At 43.0% G+C, this 18,811-nt stretch overlaps 1 protein-coding gene across 1 annotated transcript in view; it reads right to left on the bottom strand.

Annotated features, from left to right (window-relative positions):
* taok1a (TAO kinase 1a) overlaps positions 1-16,002 on the bottom strand; it is a 48,466-nt gene extending 32,464 nt beyond the window's left edge. Inside the window, exon 1 of the mRNA XM_061973233.2 lies at positions 15,524-16,002. The gene's annotated coding sequence lies outside the window, so the exon portion shown is untranslated. The remainder of the gene's footprint in view (positions 1-15,523) is intronic.
* Between the last annotated feature and the right edge of the window lie 2,809 nt (positions 16,003-18,811).

Raw genomic sequence — 18,811 nt, forward strand, 5'->3', positions numbered from 1 at the left:
GTCTAGAACTCGGCAGAGTAACCGTGTAATACTCTTCCATATCAGTAGGTGGCAGCAGGTAGCTAATTGCTTTGTAGATGTCGGAAACAGCAGTAGGCAGCGTGCAGGTAAAAAGGTGTCTAATGCTTAAACCAAAAATAAACAAAAGGTGAGTGACCCTAAGAAAAGGCATTGAAGCTTAGGGAAGGCTATGCAGAACGAAACTAAAAAGAACTGGCTACTAAGTAAACAAAAACACAATGCTGGACGACCGCAAAGACTTACTGTGGAGCAAAGACGGCATCCACGAAGTACATCCGAACATGACATGACAATCAACAATGTCCCCACAAAGAAGGATAAAAACAACTGAAATATTATTGATTGCTAAAACAAAGCAGGCGTGGGGAATATCGGTCAAGGAAGACATGAAACTGCTACAGGAAAATACCAAAAAAAGAGAAAATGCCACCAAAATAGGAGCGCAAGACAAGAACTAAAACACTACACACAGGAAAACAGCAAAAAACTCCAAATAAGTCAGGGTGTGATGTGACTAGGGCTGCAACAACTATTCGATTAAATCAATTAAAATCAATTATAAAAATAGTTGGCGATTAATTTAGTCGATTCGCTGGATCTATGCTATGCGCATGCGCGGAGGCTACTTTTAATTTTTTTTAATAAACCTTTATTTATAAACTGCAACATTTACAAACAACTGAGAAACAATAATCAAAATAAGTATGGTGCCAGTATGCTGTTTTTTTGTTTTCAATAAAATATTGGAAAGGATAGAAATGTAGTTTGTCTCTTTTATCCGATTATTAATCAATTAATCGAAGTAATAATCGACAGATTAATCGATTATTATTATATTAAGTTGTTAATTGCAGCCCTAGATGTGAAAGGTGGTGACAGTACACCTACTTTGAGACAAGAACTATAGTGATGCATGCTTGGTTATACTTTAAAGTCATATCCAACATTTGCGACGACGACTTTTTACTGTCAACTGAGTTTCGTTTTTTTATGATTTCTGCTGGTGGTGTGTGTCTGCATTTTTTCAACTCAAAAAATGTGCCTTTGCTCAAAAAAGGTTGAAAAATACTGTGCTACTGTACTCTCTCTAGCAAGATAGCCTGATACAATGTGATGTTAAAACTAGGGATGTCCCGATCCGATATTTGGATTGGATCGGCCGCCGATATTTGCCAAAAAATGCGTATCGGCAAGGCATGGGAAAATGCCGATCCAGATCCAGTTTTTAAAAAAAACTCCGCTCCGTGTTTTCCAACGCATCGATTTAAATAATACATTCCACTTTTCTGCTGCTCCGTAATTTCCGTTCCGCATTTTCCAGCACACCTTCAACACATCCACAGGTCTGTGGAATCTCACGCAGTTGCTTTTAGCTGCTGGCATTACACGACAGGCCCTTCTCACTCTTTCCTGTGTCTCCCTCTCACAGACAGCAAGCGCACCTTCTTAAACACGTCACATACTGTCACATCATACGTCACATACGTACAGTATACGTCCTCCCCCAGCAGAGAGGTAGCAGCATGGCTAACGTTAGCTGTGATGCTAGCGCAGCCATGTGACCAAGGTTCCCTCTCAGGTGCGCGCCTGCTCAAATGTCCTCTGCGCACGGCAAATCTATGCCACGCACAAAATCAAATAAAAAAATAAGCGCATAACAATTTTCGACACACGGACACGACAGAGAAAAGCGTTTTCGTCATCATTGTTCAAATATTGTAATGTCTGTCGAGACGCTTATCTCCATTCGGTGCCACACGTCCACACCATCAAAATGCTGAGGCAAAAATTTCCAGATCAACACCGTCTGAAAAAATTTGTGATCTATTTAGTTGTGATTTCCTTCTCTGCATGAAAGTTTAAAAGTAGCATATATTAATGCAGTATGAAGAAGAATGTTTTAATGTAGACATGCAAGCCTTGAAAGAAAATTTTGAAAATCAAGACTACATTTCCTGCAAATGGGTGCATTTTTACCCTATATTTTAACTTTAGATTTATTCTCATATCAAACTCTTTTGGCTGTCTTTTTGACACTTACATCCGGCGCCCCCCTCCACACCCTGGATTATAAATAATGTAAATAATTCAATGTGATTACCGTATTTTCCGCACTATAAGGCGCACCTAAAAACCACACATTTTCTCAAAAGCTGACAGTGCGCCTTATAACCCGGTGCGCTTTATTACGATTCATTTTCATAAAGTTTCGATCTCGCAACTTCGGTAAACAGCCGCCATCTTTTTTCCCGGTAGAACAGGAAGCGCTTCTTCTTCTACGCAAGCAACCGCCAAGGAAAGCACCCGCCCCCATAGAACAGGAAGCGCTTCTTCTTCTACTGTAAGCAACCACCCTCCCCCGGAAGAAGAAGAAAAAACGCGCGGATATCACCGTACGTTTCATTTCCTGTTTACATCTGTAAAGACCACAAAATGGCTCCTACTAAGCGATCCGGTTCATAAAAAGACGCAATCTCTCCATCCGCACACGGATTACTACCGTATTTCACAGCAACTGATATTCCTGTGAACCGCACTGTGGAACGGGAGCACGTACGGTGAATATTCGCACCACAGGGAATGAGAAGTCATCCTTCACTGTGGTTCTAGCTTGCCATGCTAACTTCCACCCATGGTGATATTCAAAAGGAAGACCTTGCCAAAAGAGACCTTTCCAGCCGGCGTCATCATAAAAGCTAACTCGAAGGGATGGATGGATGAAGAAAAGATGAGCGAGTGGTTAAGGGAAGTTTACGCGAAGAGGCCGGGTGGCTTTTTTCACACAGCTCCGAAGGCGAACACACCTTCACTAAGACGGGCAGACAGCGCCGGACGACATACGCCAACATTTGCCAGTGGATCGTAAATGCCTGGGCAGATATTTCGGTCACAACTGTGGTCCGAGCTTTCCGGAAGGCAGGATTCACAGAACTACTGGACAACAACAGCGACACTGACTCCGATGACTTCGAAGAGACGGAGCCGGCCATTTTGGAACCCACGCTTGCGCAACTTTTCAATTCGGACACCGAAGACGAAGAATTCGAAGGATTTACGAATGAAGAATAACTTCAGAAGGTGAGCGCTATGTTTATTTTGTGTGTTGTGACATTAACGTTCGAGCAACATTATGTTGCTATTGCTCTACACCATTTTGAATTTTACTATGTTTGTGATTGCACATTTGCGTACATTTTGGGACAGAGTTGTTAGAACGCTGGTTTTCAATATATTATTAAAGTTTGACTGAACTATCTGACTGTTTTTTTTGACATTCCCTTTAGCGCAGCGTAGGCGCGGCTTATAATCCGGGGCGGCTTATTGGTGGACAAAGTTATGAAATATGTAATTCATTGAAGGTGCGGCTAATAATCCGGTGCGCCTTATAGTGCGGAAAATACGGTATCTTGTGTGATGACTGTATTATGATGATAGTATACAGGTAAAAGCCAGTAAATTAGAATATTTTGAAAAACTTGATTTATTTCAGTAATTGCATTCAAAAGGTGTAACTTGTACATTATATTTATTCATTGCACACAGACTGATGCATTCAAATGTTTATTTCATTTAATTTTGATGTTTTGAAGTGGCAACAAATGAAAATCCAAAATTCCGTGTGTCACAAAATTAGAATATTACTTAAGGCTAATACAAAAAAGGGATTTTTAGAAATGTTGGCCAACTGAAAAGTATGAAAATGAAAAATATGAGCATGTACAATACTCAATACTTGGTTGGAGCTCCTTTTGCCTCAATTACTGCGTTAATGCGGCGTGGCATGGAGTCGATGAGTTTCTGGCACTGCTCAGGTGTTATGAGAGCCCAGGTTGCTCTGATAGTGGCCTTCAACTCTTCTGCGTTTTTGGGTCTGGCATTCTGCATCTTCCTTTTCACAATACCCCACAGATTTTCTATGGGGCTAAGGTCAGGGGAGTTGGCGGGCCAATTTAGAACAGAAATACCATGGTCTGTAAACCAGGCACGGGTAGATTTTGCGCTGTGTGCAGGCGCCAAGTTCTGTTGGAACTTGAAATCTCCATCTCCATAGAGCAGGTCAGCAGCAGGAAGCATGAAGTGCTCTAAAACTTGCTGGTAGACGGCTGCGTTGACCCTGGATCTCAGGAAACAGAGTGGACCAACACCAGCAGATGACATGGCACCCCAAACCATCACTGATGGTGGAAACTTTACACTAGACTTCAGGCAACGTGGATCCTGTGCCTCTCCTGTCTTCCTCCAGACTCTGGGACCTCGATTTCCAAAGGAAATGCAAAATTTGCATGGTTGGGTGATGGTTTGGGGTGCCATGTCATCTGCTGGTGTCGGTCCACTCTGTTTCCTGAGATCCAGGGTCAACGCAGCCGTCTACCAGCAAGTTTTAGAGCACTTCATGCTTCCTGCTGCTGACCTGCTCTATGGAGATGGAGATTTCAAGTTCCAACAGGACTTGGCGCCTGTACACAGCGCAAAATCTACCCGTGCCTGGTTTACAGACCATGGTATTTCTGTTCTAAATTGGCCCGCCAACTCCCCTGACCTTAGCCCCATAGAAAATCTGTGGGGTATTGTGAAAAGGAAGATGCAGAATGCCAGACCCAAAAACGCAGAAGAGTTGAAGGCCACTATCAGAGCAACCTGGGCTCTCATAACACCTGAGCAGTGCCAGAAACTCATCGACTCCATGCCACGCCGCATTAACGCAGTAATTGAGGCAAAAGGAGCTCCAACCAAGTATTGAGTATTGTACATGCTCATATTTTTCATTTTCATACTTTTCAGTTGGCCAACATTTCTAAAAATCCCTTTTTTGTATTAGCCTTAAGTAATATTCTAATTTTGTGACACACGGAATTTTCATTTGTTGCCACTTCAAATCATCAAAATTGATTGAAATAAACATTTGAATGCATCAGTCTGTGTGCAATGAATAAATATAATGTACAAGTTACACCTTTTGAATGCAATTACTGAAATAAATCAAGTTTTTCAAAATATTCTAATTTACTGGCTTTTACCTGTATATCTGATAGTATATATCTGTATCATGAATCAATTTAAGTGGACCCCGACTTAAACAAGTTGAAAAACTTATTGGGGTGTTACCATTTAGTGGTCAATTGTACGGAATATGTACTTCACTGTGCAACCTACTAATAAAAGTCTCAATCAATCAATCAAAACACATAGAATCATCATATTGCTGTGATTATATGCATCAAGTGTTCATTCAAGGCTAAGGCAAAATATCGAGATATATATCGTGTATCGCAATATGGCCTTAAAATATCGCAATATTAAAAAAAGGCCATATCGCCCAGCCCTAGTTTCAATGATGCCATTTCTGTTTGTCATGTATAATTTTGTCTATTTTGTGTTTATCCTTGAATAAACAGGTCAGTTTCTTGTTACCAACCATTGTGTATTATTCAAACTCCCCTAATTCAGCTGGCTAGTTGTTATCAAGAGTACTAAAACCCTTTTCAACATGATTCTGACAACTAAGTAGGCTAAATAACTTTAAACTTTAATACATGCTCGGATAGGCCAGTATCGGTCAGTATCGGTATCGGATCGGATCGGAAGTGCAAAAACAATATCGGTATCGGATCGGAAGTGCAAAAACCTGGATCGGGACATCCCTAGTTAAAACACTTTTAAAAACGTTCTAAACTTAGGAATCAAGGATATATTGGGCAAAACAAACCCAACACACTATTGTGGGAGCTCTGGAGACTTTCATGTCCTAAATTCTGAGGAGGAATGTGAGAAAAATGATTGCGTATTTGTTTCAAATGACGTATACAGTAGGGCAAAACGTCCCCTGTCATGTCCAAAATGAATGTACCGTATTTTCTGCACTATTAGCCGCACCTAAAAACCACAAATTTACTCAAAAGCTGACAGTGCGGCTTTTAACCCGGTGCGCTTTATATATGGATTAATATTAAGATTCATTTTCATAAAGTTTCGGTCTCGCAACTATGGTAAACAGCCGCCATCTTTTTTCCCCGTAGAAGAGGAAGTGCTTCTTCTTCTACGCAAGCAACCGCCAAGGTAAGCACCCGCCCCCATAGAACAGGAAGCGCTTCTTCTTCTACTGTAAGCAACCACCCGCCCGCGTAGAAGAAGGAAAAGTGCGCGGATATTACCGTACGTTTCATTTCCTTTGTGTGTTTACATCTGTAAAGACCACAAAATGGCTCCTACTAAGCGACAGGGATCCGGTTCATGAAAAGACGCAATTTCTCCATCCGCACACGGATTACTATTTCACAGCAACTGCCTAAAGACTTTCAAGAAAAGCTGGCTACTTTCCGTGCATATTGTAAAAACAAGATAGCTGAAAAAAAGATCCGGCCAGAGAACATTATCAACATGGACGAGGTTCCACTGACTTTTGATATTCCTGTGAACCGCACTGTGGATACAACGGGAGCACGTACGGTGAATATTCGCACCACAGGGAATGAGAAGTCATCCTTCACTGTGGTTCTAGCTTGCCATGCTAATGGCCAGAAACTTCCACCCATGGTGATATTCAAAAGGAAGACCTTGCCAAAAGAGACCTTTCCAGCCGGCGTCATCATAAAAGCTAACTCGAAGGGATGGATGAAGAAAAGATGAGCGAGTGGTTAAGGTAAGTTTAAGTTTACGCGAAGAGGCCGGGTGGCTTTTTTCACGCAGCTCTGTCCATGTTGATATACGACTCCATGCGCGCCCACATCACGCTGGTTTTAATATATTATTAAAGTTTGACTGACCTATTTGACTGTTTTTTTGACATTCCTTTAGCGCAGTTAGATGCGGCTTACAACACGGGGCGGCTTATAGGTGGACAAAGTTTTGAAATATGCCGTTCATTGAAGGCGCGGCTTATAACCCAGGGCGCCTTATGGTGCGGAAAATACGGTACTTAACATGGTGTTATTTTTATTGCGCCGCGCAACTGTTGTACAGATGTCAACTGTAAAAGATCACCAAGGGAAGCTGAATAAGGCCAGTGTGGCTCAGATGATCAGCTGCAAACAGATGCGGCGCTGAAGCAAGAGTCACAAGACTTCGCTCTACGCCGCCGGTTCAAGGAGACACATTTTGTCAACTCACAAATCCACACAAGCCAAGCAGACCACACCACTGACTTAAAGCTTCATTACCATGTGGGTGACTGTGCGCCTTTATTGTCCATTCCTTAGGCCTACATCGTCATGTGAACTGGCTTTGTTGTCATATTTTGTGGTGGAATGCTCAGCAGCAGACACGTGAACGAGGAGACCTCATACCTTCATGTGAGAACACCTTTTTTTACATGTGGGACTACCACGCGTGTGCACAAGAATGCAGCAGGACAAGACAACAAAGCTGGAGGGTTGGTATTTCCCGATTTATGTCTTCACCATGCGGCATGTCTCACCACTTCCTGTTCACACTGTTGTAAGGCAATTGGTGTAGCGTTTTGAGTTTATTTGGAACATGCAAGAATACAACATGATACATCACAATTTCCAGTTTCTCTATTCAACATGTTCGAAAGGGAGTAGGAAGAAGCAGAGCTTATTTAATCCTACCCCTTTTCTTTTACATAACAGTTGCTGAACTTTTGTTCACTTCCTGTTCTCAATGTATTCACAATATACTCTATAAGTAGTACCGTATTTTCCGCACTATAAGGCGCACCTAAAAACCACAAATTTTCTCAAAAGCTGACAGTGCGCCTTATAACCCGGTGCGCTTTATATATGGATAAATATTAAGATTCATTTTCATAAAGTTTCGGTCTCGCAACTTTGGTAAACAGCCGCCATCTTTTTTCCCGGTAGAACAGGAAGCGCTTCTTCTTCGACGCAAGCAACCGCCAAGGTAAGCACCCGCCCCCATAGAACAGGAAGCGCTTCTTCTTCTACTGTAAGCAACCACCCGCCCGCGTAGAAGAAGAAAAAAGCGCGCGGATATCACCGTACGTTTCATTTCCTTTGTGTGTTTACATCTGTAAAGACCACAAAATGGCTCCTACTAAGCGACAGGTATCCGGTTCATGAAAAGACGCAATCTCTCCATCCGCACACGGATTACTATTTCACAGCAACTGATATTCCTGTGAACCGCACTGTGGATACAACGGGAGCACGTACGGTGAATATTCGCACCACAGGGAATGAGAAGTCATCCTTCACTGTGGTTCTAGCTTGCCATGCTAATGGCCAGAAACTTCCACCCATGGTGATATTCAAAAGGAAGACCTTGCCAAAAGAGACCTTTCCAGCCGGCGTCATCATAAAAGCTAACTCGAAGGGATGGATGAAGAAAAGATGAGCGAGTGGTTAAGGTAAGTTTAAGTTTACGCGAAGAGGCCGGGTGGCTTTTTTCACGCAGCTCTGTCCATGTTGATATACGTATGTTTGTGATTGCACATTTGCGTACATTTTGGGAGTGAACAGAGTTGTTAGAACGCTGGTTTTTAATATATTATTAAAGTTTGACTGACCTATCTGACTGTTTTTTTGACATTCCTTTAGCGCAGTTAGATGCGGCTTACAACACCGGGCGGCTTATAGGTGGACAAAGTTTTGAAATATGCCGTTCATTGAAGGCGCGGCTTATAACCCAGGACGCCTTATGGTGCGGAAAATACGGTATATGGTGATATTGGAGTACCGTATTTTCCGCACCATAAGCCGCCCTGGGTTATAAGCCACGCCTTCAATGAACGGCATATTTCAAAACTTTGTCCACCTATAAGCCGCCCCGTGTTGTAAGCCGCATCTAACTGCGCTAAAGGGAATGTCAAAAAAACAGTCAGATAGGTCAGTCAAACTTTAATAATATATTAAAAACCAGCGTTCTAACAACTCCGTTCACTCCCAAAATGTACGGTAATGTGCAATCACAAACATAGTAAAATTCAAAATAGTGCATCAATAACTTAATGTTGCTCGAATGTTAATGTCACAACACACAAAATAAACATAACGCTCACTTTCTGAAGTTATTCTTCATTCATAAATCCCTCGAATTCTTCTCCTTCGGTGTCCGAATTAAAAAGTTGGGCGAATACGGGATCCAAAATGGCCGGCTCCGTCTCGTCGAAGTCATTGCCTTCCGGAAAGCTCGGACCACAGTTGTGACCGAAATATCCGCCCAGGCATTTACGATCCACTGGCAGATGTTGGCGTATGTCGTCCGGCGCTGTCTCCCTGTCTTAGTGAAGGTGTGTTCGCCTTCGGTCATCCATTGTTCCCACGCCGTTCGCAGTCATGCTTTAAATGCCCTGTTGACACCAATATCGAGCGGTTGGAGTTCTTTGGTTAATCCACCCGGAATGACGGCGAGTGTTGTATTTGTGTGCTTCACTTGTTTTTTGACACCATCTGTGATGTGGGCGCGATTCATTTATGTTCACTTCTCTTGCTGCTGCTCTATTTCCGTGTTCTACTGCGTGACTTATTGCCTTGAGTTTGAATTCTGCGTTGTACGCGTGTCTCTTAATAGGAGTCATTTTGTGGTCTTTACAGATGTAAACACACAAAGGAAATGAAACGTAATATCCGCGCGCTTCTTCTTCTATGGGGGCGGGTGGTTGCTTACAGTAGAAGAAGAAGCGCTTCCTCTTCTATGGGGGCGGGTGCTTACCTTGGCGGTTGCTTACCGTAGAAGAAGAAGCGCTTCCTCTTCTACGGGGAAAAAAGATGGCGGCTGTTTACCGTAGTTGCGAGACCTAAACTTTATGAAAATGAATCTTAATATTAATCCATATATAAAGCGCACCGGGTTATAAGCCGCACTGTCAGCTTTTGAGAAAATTTGTGGTTTTTAGGTGCGGCTAATAGTGCGGAAAATACGGTATACGTTCTCACGCAGTTGCTTTTAGCTACGGGCATTACACTACAGGCTTTTTTCACTCTTTGTCTCCTTCTCACAGAGACAAAACAAGCGCAACTTTTTACATACGTCACATACGTGCAACGTCATACGCCCTCGCCGAGAAGAGAGGTAGCGGCATGGGTAACGTTAGCTGTGATGCTAGTGGTGCGGTGCGAGTGGTAATACGAGAGAGAGAGAAAGTGTGACTCTGGTAACAAATGAAGGAAGAATTAATTCCCAAGAAAAACAGCAGGGAGTCCATCGTCTGGCGGTGGTTTGGCTTCAAGCGGGAAGATGTTGAACAGACAACAGTAATGTGTCAAATATGCGGCAAAAGCGTTGCTCCAAAAAGTAGCACCACTGCTAATTTGTAGCGTCATTTGAAAAGTCACCCGCTATAGAATGAAGAGTGTTTGAAACTCCGCATGTCAACAATATATGTGGATATGTTTAGTCCATGTCACCATACACCATATATATGTGGATATGTTTAGTCCATGTCACCATACACCATATATATGTGGATATGTTTAGTCCATGTCACCATACACCATATATATGTGGATATGTTTAGTCCATGTCATGATACACCATATATATGTGGATATGTTTAGTCCATGTCACCATACACCATATATATGTGGATATGTTTATTCCATGTCACCATACACCATATATATGTGGATATGTTTATTCCATGTCACCATACACCATATATATGTGGATATGTTTAGTCCATGTCACCATACACCATATATATGTGGATATGTTTAGTCCATGTCACCATACACCATATATATGTGGATATGTTTAGTCCATGTCACCATACACCATATATATGTGGATATGTTTAGTCCATGTCACCATACACCATATATATGTGGATATGTTTAGTCCATGTCACCATACACCATATATATGTGGATATGTTTAGTCCATGTCACCATACACCATATATATGTGGATATGTTTAGTCCATGTCACCATACACCATATATATGTGGATATGTTTATTCCATGTCACCATACACCATATATATGTGGATATGTTTATTCCATGTCACCATACACCATATATATGTGGATATGTTTATTCCATGTCACCATACACCATATATATGTGGATATGTTTAGTCCATGTCACCATACACCATATATATGTGGATATGTTTAGTCCATGTCACCATACACCATATATATGTGGATATGTTTAGTCCATGTCACCATACACCATATATATGTGGATATGTTTAGTCCATGTCACCATACACCATATATATGCGGATATATTTAGTCCATGTCACCATACACCATATATATGTGGATATGTTTAGTCCATGTCACCATACACCATATATATGTGGATATGTTTAGTCCATGTCACCATACACCATATATATGTGGATATGTTTAGTCCATGTCACCATACACCATATATATGTGGATATGTTTAGTCCATGTCACCATACACCATATATATGCGGATATATTTAGTCCATGTCACCATACACCATATATATGTGGATATGTTTAGTCCATGTCACCATACACCATATATATGTGGATATGTTTAGTCCATGTCACCATACACCATATATATGTGGATATGTTTAGTCCATGTCACCATACACCATATATATGTGGATATGTTTAGTCCATGTCATGATACACCATATATATAAAGTTTGATCATATTACGCCTATACTGGCTCACCTGCACTGGCTTCCTGTGCACTAAAGAAGTGACTTTAAGGTTTTACTACTTACGTATAAAATACTACACGGTCTAGCTCCGTCCTATCTTGTCGATTGCATTGTACCATATGTCCCGGCAAGAAATCTGCGTTCAAAGAACTCCGGCTTATTAGTGATTCCCAGAGCCCAAAAAAAGTCTGCGGGCTATAGAGCGTTTTCTATTGGGGCTCCAGTACTATGGAATGCCCTCCCGGTAACAATTAGAGATGCTACCTCAGTAGAAGCATTTAAGTCCCATCTTAAAACTCATTTGTATACTCTAGCCTTTAAATAGCCCCCCTGTTAGACCAGTTGATCTGCCGTTTCTTTTCTTTTCTCCTCTGCTCCCCTTTTCCTTGAGGGGGGGGGGGGCACAGGTCCGGTGGCCATGGATGAAGTGCTGGCTGTCCAGAGTCGGGACCCGGGGTGGACCGCTCGCCTGTGCATCGGCTGGGAACATCTCTACGCTGCTGACCCGTCTCCGCTCGGGATGGTGTCCTGCTGGCCCCACTATGGACTGGACTCTTTTACTATTATGTTGGATCCACTATGGACTGGACTCTCACAATATTATGTCAGACCCACTCGACATCCATTGCTTTCGGTCTCCCCTAGAGGGGGGGGGGTTACCCACATATGCGGTCCTCTCCAAGGTTTCTCATAGTCATTCACATCGACGTCCCACTGGGGTGAGTTTTTCCTTGCCCGTATGTGGGCTTTGTACCGAGGATGTCGTTGTGGCTTGTGCAGCCCTTTGAGACACTTGTGATTTAGGGCTATATAAATAAAGATTGATTGATTGATTGATTGATTGATATATGTGGATATGTTTAGTCCATGTCACCATACACCATATATATGTGGATATGTTTAGTCCATGTCACCATACACCATATATATGTGGATATGTTTAGTCCATGTCACCATACACCATATATATGTGGATATGTTTAGTCCATGTCACCATACACCATATATATGTGGATATGTTTAGTCCATGTCACCATACACCATATATATGTGGATATGTTTAGTCCATGTCACCATACACCATATATATGTGGATATGTTTAGTCCATGTCACCATACACCATATATATGTGGATATTTTGCCTTAGCCTTGAATGAACACTTGATGCATATAATCACAGCAGTATGATGATTCTATGTGTCTACATTAAAACATTCTTCTTCATACTGCATTAATATATGCTACTTTTAAACTTTCATGCAGAGAGGGAAATCACAAGTAAAAGTGTATTTATTAAAGAGTTATTAAGCAGTGGCACAAACATTCATGTCATTTCCAAAACAGAAAGTGCAAGATTGTCAGAGACATTTTAAAACAAGCTATTAGTGCACTTTTGTGCATGATGTCACTAAGATGACATATCAAAACAACACTAAATTAAAGTGCACTTTTTGTACAGAACGCCACTACATTAGTTTAAAACTAATAAAGTGCACTTTTGTGCATGATGTCACACAAGATATTTCAATAAGTGTCAAATAAAAATGAGCCGCATAATAGGAAATCAAATAGTGTATGTCCTTCACTATGTGGTAGGTTCCTGCGGACGTTATCTCCTTCTGTTGTTGACTAGTTTTTTCATACGGTGTTGATGTGGAAATGGTTGCTTGGGCATTTTGTGGGTGTGGCACCGAACGGAGATGTTGACATGCGGAGTTTCAAGCACTCATTCTCTAGCAGGTGACTTTTCAAATGACGCTACATATTAGCAATAATGCTACTTTTTGTAGCAACGCTTTTGCCGCATACTTGACATATTACGGTTATCTGTTCGACATCTTCCCGCTTGAAGCCAAACCACCGCCAGACGATGGACCCCCCGCTGTTTTTCTTGGGAATTAATTCTTCCTTCCTTTGTTACCAAATTCGCACCTTCTTTCTCTCGTATTACCACTCGCACCGCAGCTAACTTTAGCCGTGCTGCTACCTCTCTGCTCCGCGAGGGCGTATACGTATGTGACGTATGTAAGAAGGTGCGCTTGTTTTATGTCTCTGTGAGAAGGAGAGACAAGAAAGAGTGAGAAGAGCCTGTAGTGTAATGCCCGCAGCTAAAAGCAACTGCGTGAGAAGGTATACTCCAATATCACCATATACCGTATTTTCCGCACTATTAGCCGCACCTAAAAACCACAAATTTACTCAAAAGCTGACAGTGCGGCTTATAACCCGGTGCGCTTTATATATGGATTAATATTAAGATTCATTTTCATAAAGTTTCGGTCTCGCAACTACGGTAAACAGCCGCCATCTTTTTTCCCCATAGAACAGGGAGCGCTTCTTCTTCTACTGTAAGCAACCACCCGCCCGCGTAGAAGAAGAAGAAGCGCGCGGATATTACGTTTCATTTCCTTTATGTGTTTACATCTGTAAAGACCACAAAATGGCTCCTACTAAGCGACAGGTTTCCGGTTCATGAAAAGACGCAATCTCTCCATCCGCACACGGACTACTATTTCACAGCAACTGCCTAAAGACTTTCAAGAAAAGCTGGCTACTTTCCGTGCATATTGTAAAAACAAGATAGCTGAAAAAAAGATCCGGCCAGAGAACATTATCAACATGGACGAGGTTCCACTGACTTTTGATATTCCTGTGAACCGCACTGTGGATACAACGGGAGCACGTACGGTGAATATTCGCACCACAGGGAATGAGAAGTCATCCTTCACTGTGGTTCTAGCTTGCCATGCTAATGGCCAGAAACTTCCACCCATGGTGATATTCAAAAGGAAGACCTTGCCAAAAGAGACCTTTCCAGCCGGCGTCATCATAAAAGCTAACTCGAAGGGATGGATGGATGAAGAAAAGATGAGCGAGTGGTTAAGGTAAGTTTACGCGAAGAGGCCGGGTGGCTTTTTTCACGCAGCTCTGTCCATGTTGATATACGACTCCATGCGCGCCCACATCACGCTGGTTTTTAATATATTATTAAAGTTTGACTGACCTATCTGACTGTTTTTTTGACATTCCTTTAGCGCAGTTAGATGCGGCTTATAACACGGGGCGGCTTATAGGTGGACAAAGTTTTGAAATATGCCGTTCATTGAAGGCGCGGCTTATAACCCAGGGCGGTTTATGGTGCGGAAAATACGGTACCTGTGGTAGGGTAAAATAAATTACCATGGCAAGGTAAACTAGATTACCTGTGGTAAGGTAAACTAGATTACCATGGCAAGGTAAACTAGATTACCTGTGGCAAAGTGAACTAGATTACCTGTGGCAAAATAAACTAGATTACCTGTGGCAAGGTAAACTAGATTACCATGGCAAGGTGAACTAGATTACCTGTGGCAAGGTAAACTAGATTACCATGGCAAGGTAAACTAGATTACCTGTGGCAAGGTGAACTAGATTACCTGTGGCAAGATGAACTAGATTACCTGTGGCAAGGTAAACTAGATTACCTGTGGCAAGGTAAAGCCGTCACTCAAGTTGCGACACAAGTAGCTTTTCAAAGATGAGTAGGATTATCTCATCGCTGTCACTTTTCGAAGGTAAATGAAGCCAAAATGTTGGTTTTAAAAGGCTAAAGAGTGTTTTAAATGTGTTGCGCACTAGCTTGTGGGGTTTGATCACGCTAACGTTAGCTGTGATGTTAGCATCAAAACTTGACGTTAGCGTGAATAAGTTACGTGTCATATGATAAAACCACCCCAACAATGTCTATCACGTGTCAACTGTGTGTATATGTTAAGCGTTTGTGAGGGTTAAATTAACAGCGTCCACTTTTATTATTTGGTATTTTTTCCTCAAGATAGCAGAATTCCGAGGCTAAGATATGTGATGTTTGCTACATTAGCTTAGCCACATTAGCTCCAACTCTGACAGGCCACTTTCACAATGTCGTGAAACGCGAAACACTTGAGGAAAACCAACCTTTCTTGTCATCTCCACGGTGGCGAATTGGCGCGTCGGATTCTTGCAGTTCTTTAAACTGTCAAACGATGGCAACCTGAAGACAACGCAGTTCATTTAAAAAGAAAAAAAAAATCCCCACCCTAAAGAAGTGACTGGGTTGCCAGAATGCCGCGGAATCACTCCCAGCGGCGGGCGGCTCCAAAGATGGCCGCGTGAAGAAGTGACTGGGTTGCCAGAATGCTCGAATCACCCTCGCAGCGGCAGGCAGTTTCCAAGATGGCTGCCGAGGGCTTGCTCCGCCGCCTCCCTTTTTTTGTCAAAACACGTCGAGGGCGGACGTCAGAGAAGTTCAAACGGCCCCCAAACACCCTTAAACAAGCCACGATAGTGTCCAATAAGTCCTTAGGGGACGTCAGAAAAGGGCCGAGCACGTCACCACGCTAACTTATACTTCGATGTATATGAGTCGAGGCCACACTCGGGCCGAGGCTCCGCCTTCTTTCCACATTCTAAAACACTTCCGCCCTGCTAGCCTATTGCTCTCAACCATAGTCTTCTAAGGGTACGCAGCATCGAGCGCCACTGCCTACTGGCGCTGACGAGACGCGGGGCCGCCATCTTGGAGTGGTGATCCACTCCACTCAGTGCAATTCATTTGGCAGGAGCATTGATTGATAAATTGAGACTTTTATTAGTAGATTGCACAGTACAGTACATATTCCGTACAATTGACCACTAAGTTCGTTACGTCTCGTCTCGATTACTGTAACGTATTATTTTCGGGTCTCCCTATGTCTAGCATTAAAAGATTACAGTTGGTACAAAATGCGGCTGCTAGACTTTTGACAAGAACAAGAAAGTTTGATCATATTACGCCTATACTGGCTCACCTGCACTGGCTTCCTGTGCACTTAAGATGCGACTTTAAGGTTTTACTACTTACGTATAAAATACTACACGGTCTAGCTCCAGCCTATCTTACCGATTGTATTGTACCATATGTCCCGGCAAGAAATCTGCGTTCAAAGAACTCCGGCTTATTAGTGATTCCCAGAGCCCAAAAAAAGTCTGCGGGCTGTAGAGCGTTTTCTATTGGGGCTCCAGTACTATGGAATGCCCTCCCGGTAACAATTAGAGATGCTACCTCAGTAGAAACATTTAAGTCCCATCTCAAAACTCATTTGTATACTCTAGCCTTTGAATAGCCCCCCTTTTTTTAGACCAGTTGATCTGCCGTTTCTTTTCTTTTCTCCTCTGCTCCCCTCTATCCCTTGTGGAGGGGAAGACACACAGATCCGGTGGCCATGGATGGGGTGCTGGCTGTCCGGGGTCGGGACCCGGGGTGGACCGCTCGCCTGTATATTGGTTGGGAACATCTCTGCGCTGCTGACCCGTCTCCGCTCGGGATGGTTTCCTGCTGACCCCACTGTGGACTGGACTCTTACTGTTATGCTGGATCCACTATGGACTGGACTCTCACAATATTATGTTAGACCCACTCGACATCCATTGCATTCGGTCTCCCTAGAGGGGGGGGGTTACCCACATATGCGGTCCTCTCCAAGGTTTCTCATAGTCATTCACATCGACGTCCCACTGGGGTGAGTTTTTCCTTGCCCTTATGTGGGCTATACCGAGGATGTCGTTGTGGCTTGTGCAGCCCTTTGAGACACTTGTGATTTAGGGCTATATAAATAAACATTGATTGATTGATTGATTGAAATGGTAACACCCCAATAACTTTTTCAACTTGTTTAAATCACAATCAGACAGTCCGATACCCCAGGGCCGGCCCGTGGCATAGGCCGTATAGGCAAATGCTAAGGGCGCCGTCCATCAGGGGGCGCCACGCCAGTGCCACAAATGTTGGAGAAAAAAAAAAAGAAAAAAAAAAGTTGGTACTATTATTTCTAAATACAAAAAATAATCCCACGTTAATTAAAATGCAAAGTAAAGCCTATTTAATAGAAATATTATTTGTTACAACATTACGCACTTCCCCCGCACGGTGAGCCCCCTCCCTTCCCGTATCATGACTCTTTTTGGACGTCACCACATCAAAAAATCAACACAAGATGTCAAAACGGCCAAAACTGTCAGGTGCCCAGGGAAGAAAAAAGAGAAAAGAAGAGGAGGAGAAACGAGAAAAGACAGAGGTAGCAGGTAGGTAACGTTAGCCTACATGAAATTATTTGTCTGTTACAGAATGTGATAGTAACCTGGCTTTTTAGCATTAAGCTAATGTTACATGATTCGGCAATTGCTAATCAATAAATAGCTAGTTGTGTTTTAACGTCGGGTTAATATTGTGGAGGGGGCTAAATTGTTATGGAAAATAATAATGTAACGTTAGGTAATTACAGTACTCCCACCTTACATTCCTCAGGGACATTTGTATTAGATCTTTTAAGCAGGTGTTTTTTGTTTACATTGTTATTGCCTTCTGGTTAGCTAATGTTTGCCCTGCAGGTAATAGTCACTTTTCCACCCCTTTATATATTAGGTATAGTTGTAAGTAAAAAAAAAAAGGTCAAAGACAAAGCTATTCGGTTTCTTGTGAGTATATACACTTCACTGCCGATGTGGGGGGGCGCCACCTAAAATCTTGCCTAGGGCGCCAGATTGGTTAGGGCCTGGCCTGCGATACCCCATACTCCCTGAGCACTCCCCACAGGACTTCCCGAGGGACACGGTCGAATGCCTTCTCCAAGTCCACAAAACACATGTAGACTGGTTGGGCAAACTCCCATGCACCCTCAAGGACCCTGCCGAGAGTATAGAGCTGGTCCGCTCCCTGTATGATCAGTGCCAGAGCTTGGTCCGCATTGCCGGCAGTAAGTCGGACACGTTTCCAGTGAGGGTTGGACTCCGCCAAGGCTGCCCTCTGTCACCCATTTTGTTCATAACTTTTATGGACAGAATTTCTAGGCGCAGTCAAGGCGTTGAGGGGATCTGGTTTGGTGGCTGCAGGATTAGGTCTCTGCTTTTTGCAGATGATGTGGTCCTGATGGCTTCATCTGGCCAGGATCTTCATCTCTCGCTGGATCGGTTCGCAGCCGAGTGTGAAGCGACTGGGATGAGAATCAGCACCTCCAAGTCCGAGTCCATGGTTCTCGCCCGGAAAAGGGTGGAGTGCCATCTCCGGGTTGGGGAGGAGATCTTGCCCCAAGTGGAGGAGTTCAAGTACCTCGGAGTCTTGTTCACGAGTGAGGGAAGAGTGGATGGTGAGATCGACAGGCGGATCGGTGCGGCGTCTTCAGTAATGTGGACGCTGTATCGATCCGTTGTGGTGAAGAAGGAGCTGAG

This window comes from Nerophis lumbriciformis, linkage group LG17 (assembly GCF_033978685.3).
Source record: "Nerophis lumbriciformis linkage group LG17, RoL_Nlum_v2.1, whole genome shotgun sequence".
NCBI lineage: Eukaryota > Metazoa > Chordata > Actinopteri > Syngnathiformes > Syngnathidae > Nerophis > Nerophis lumbriciformis.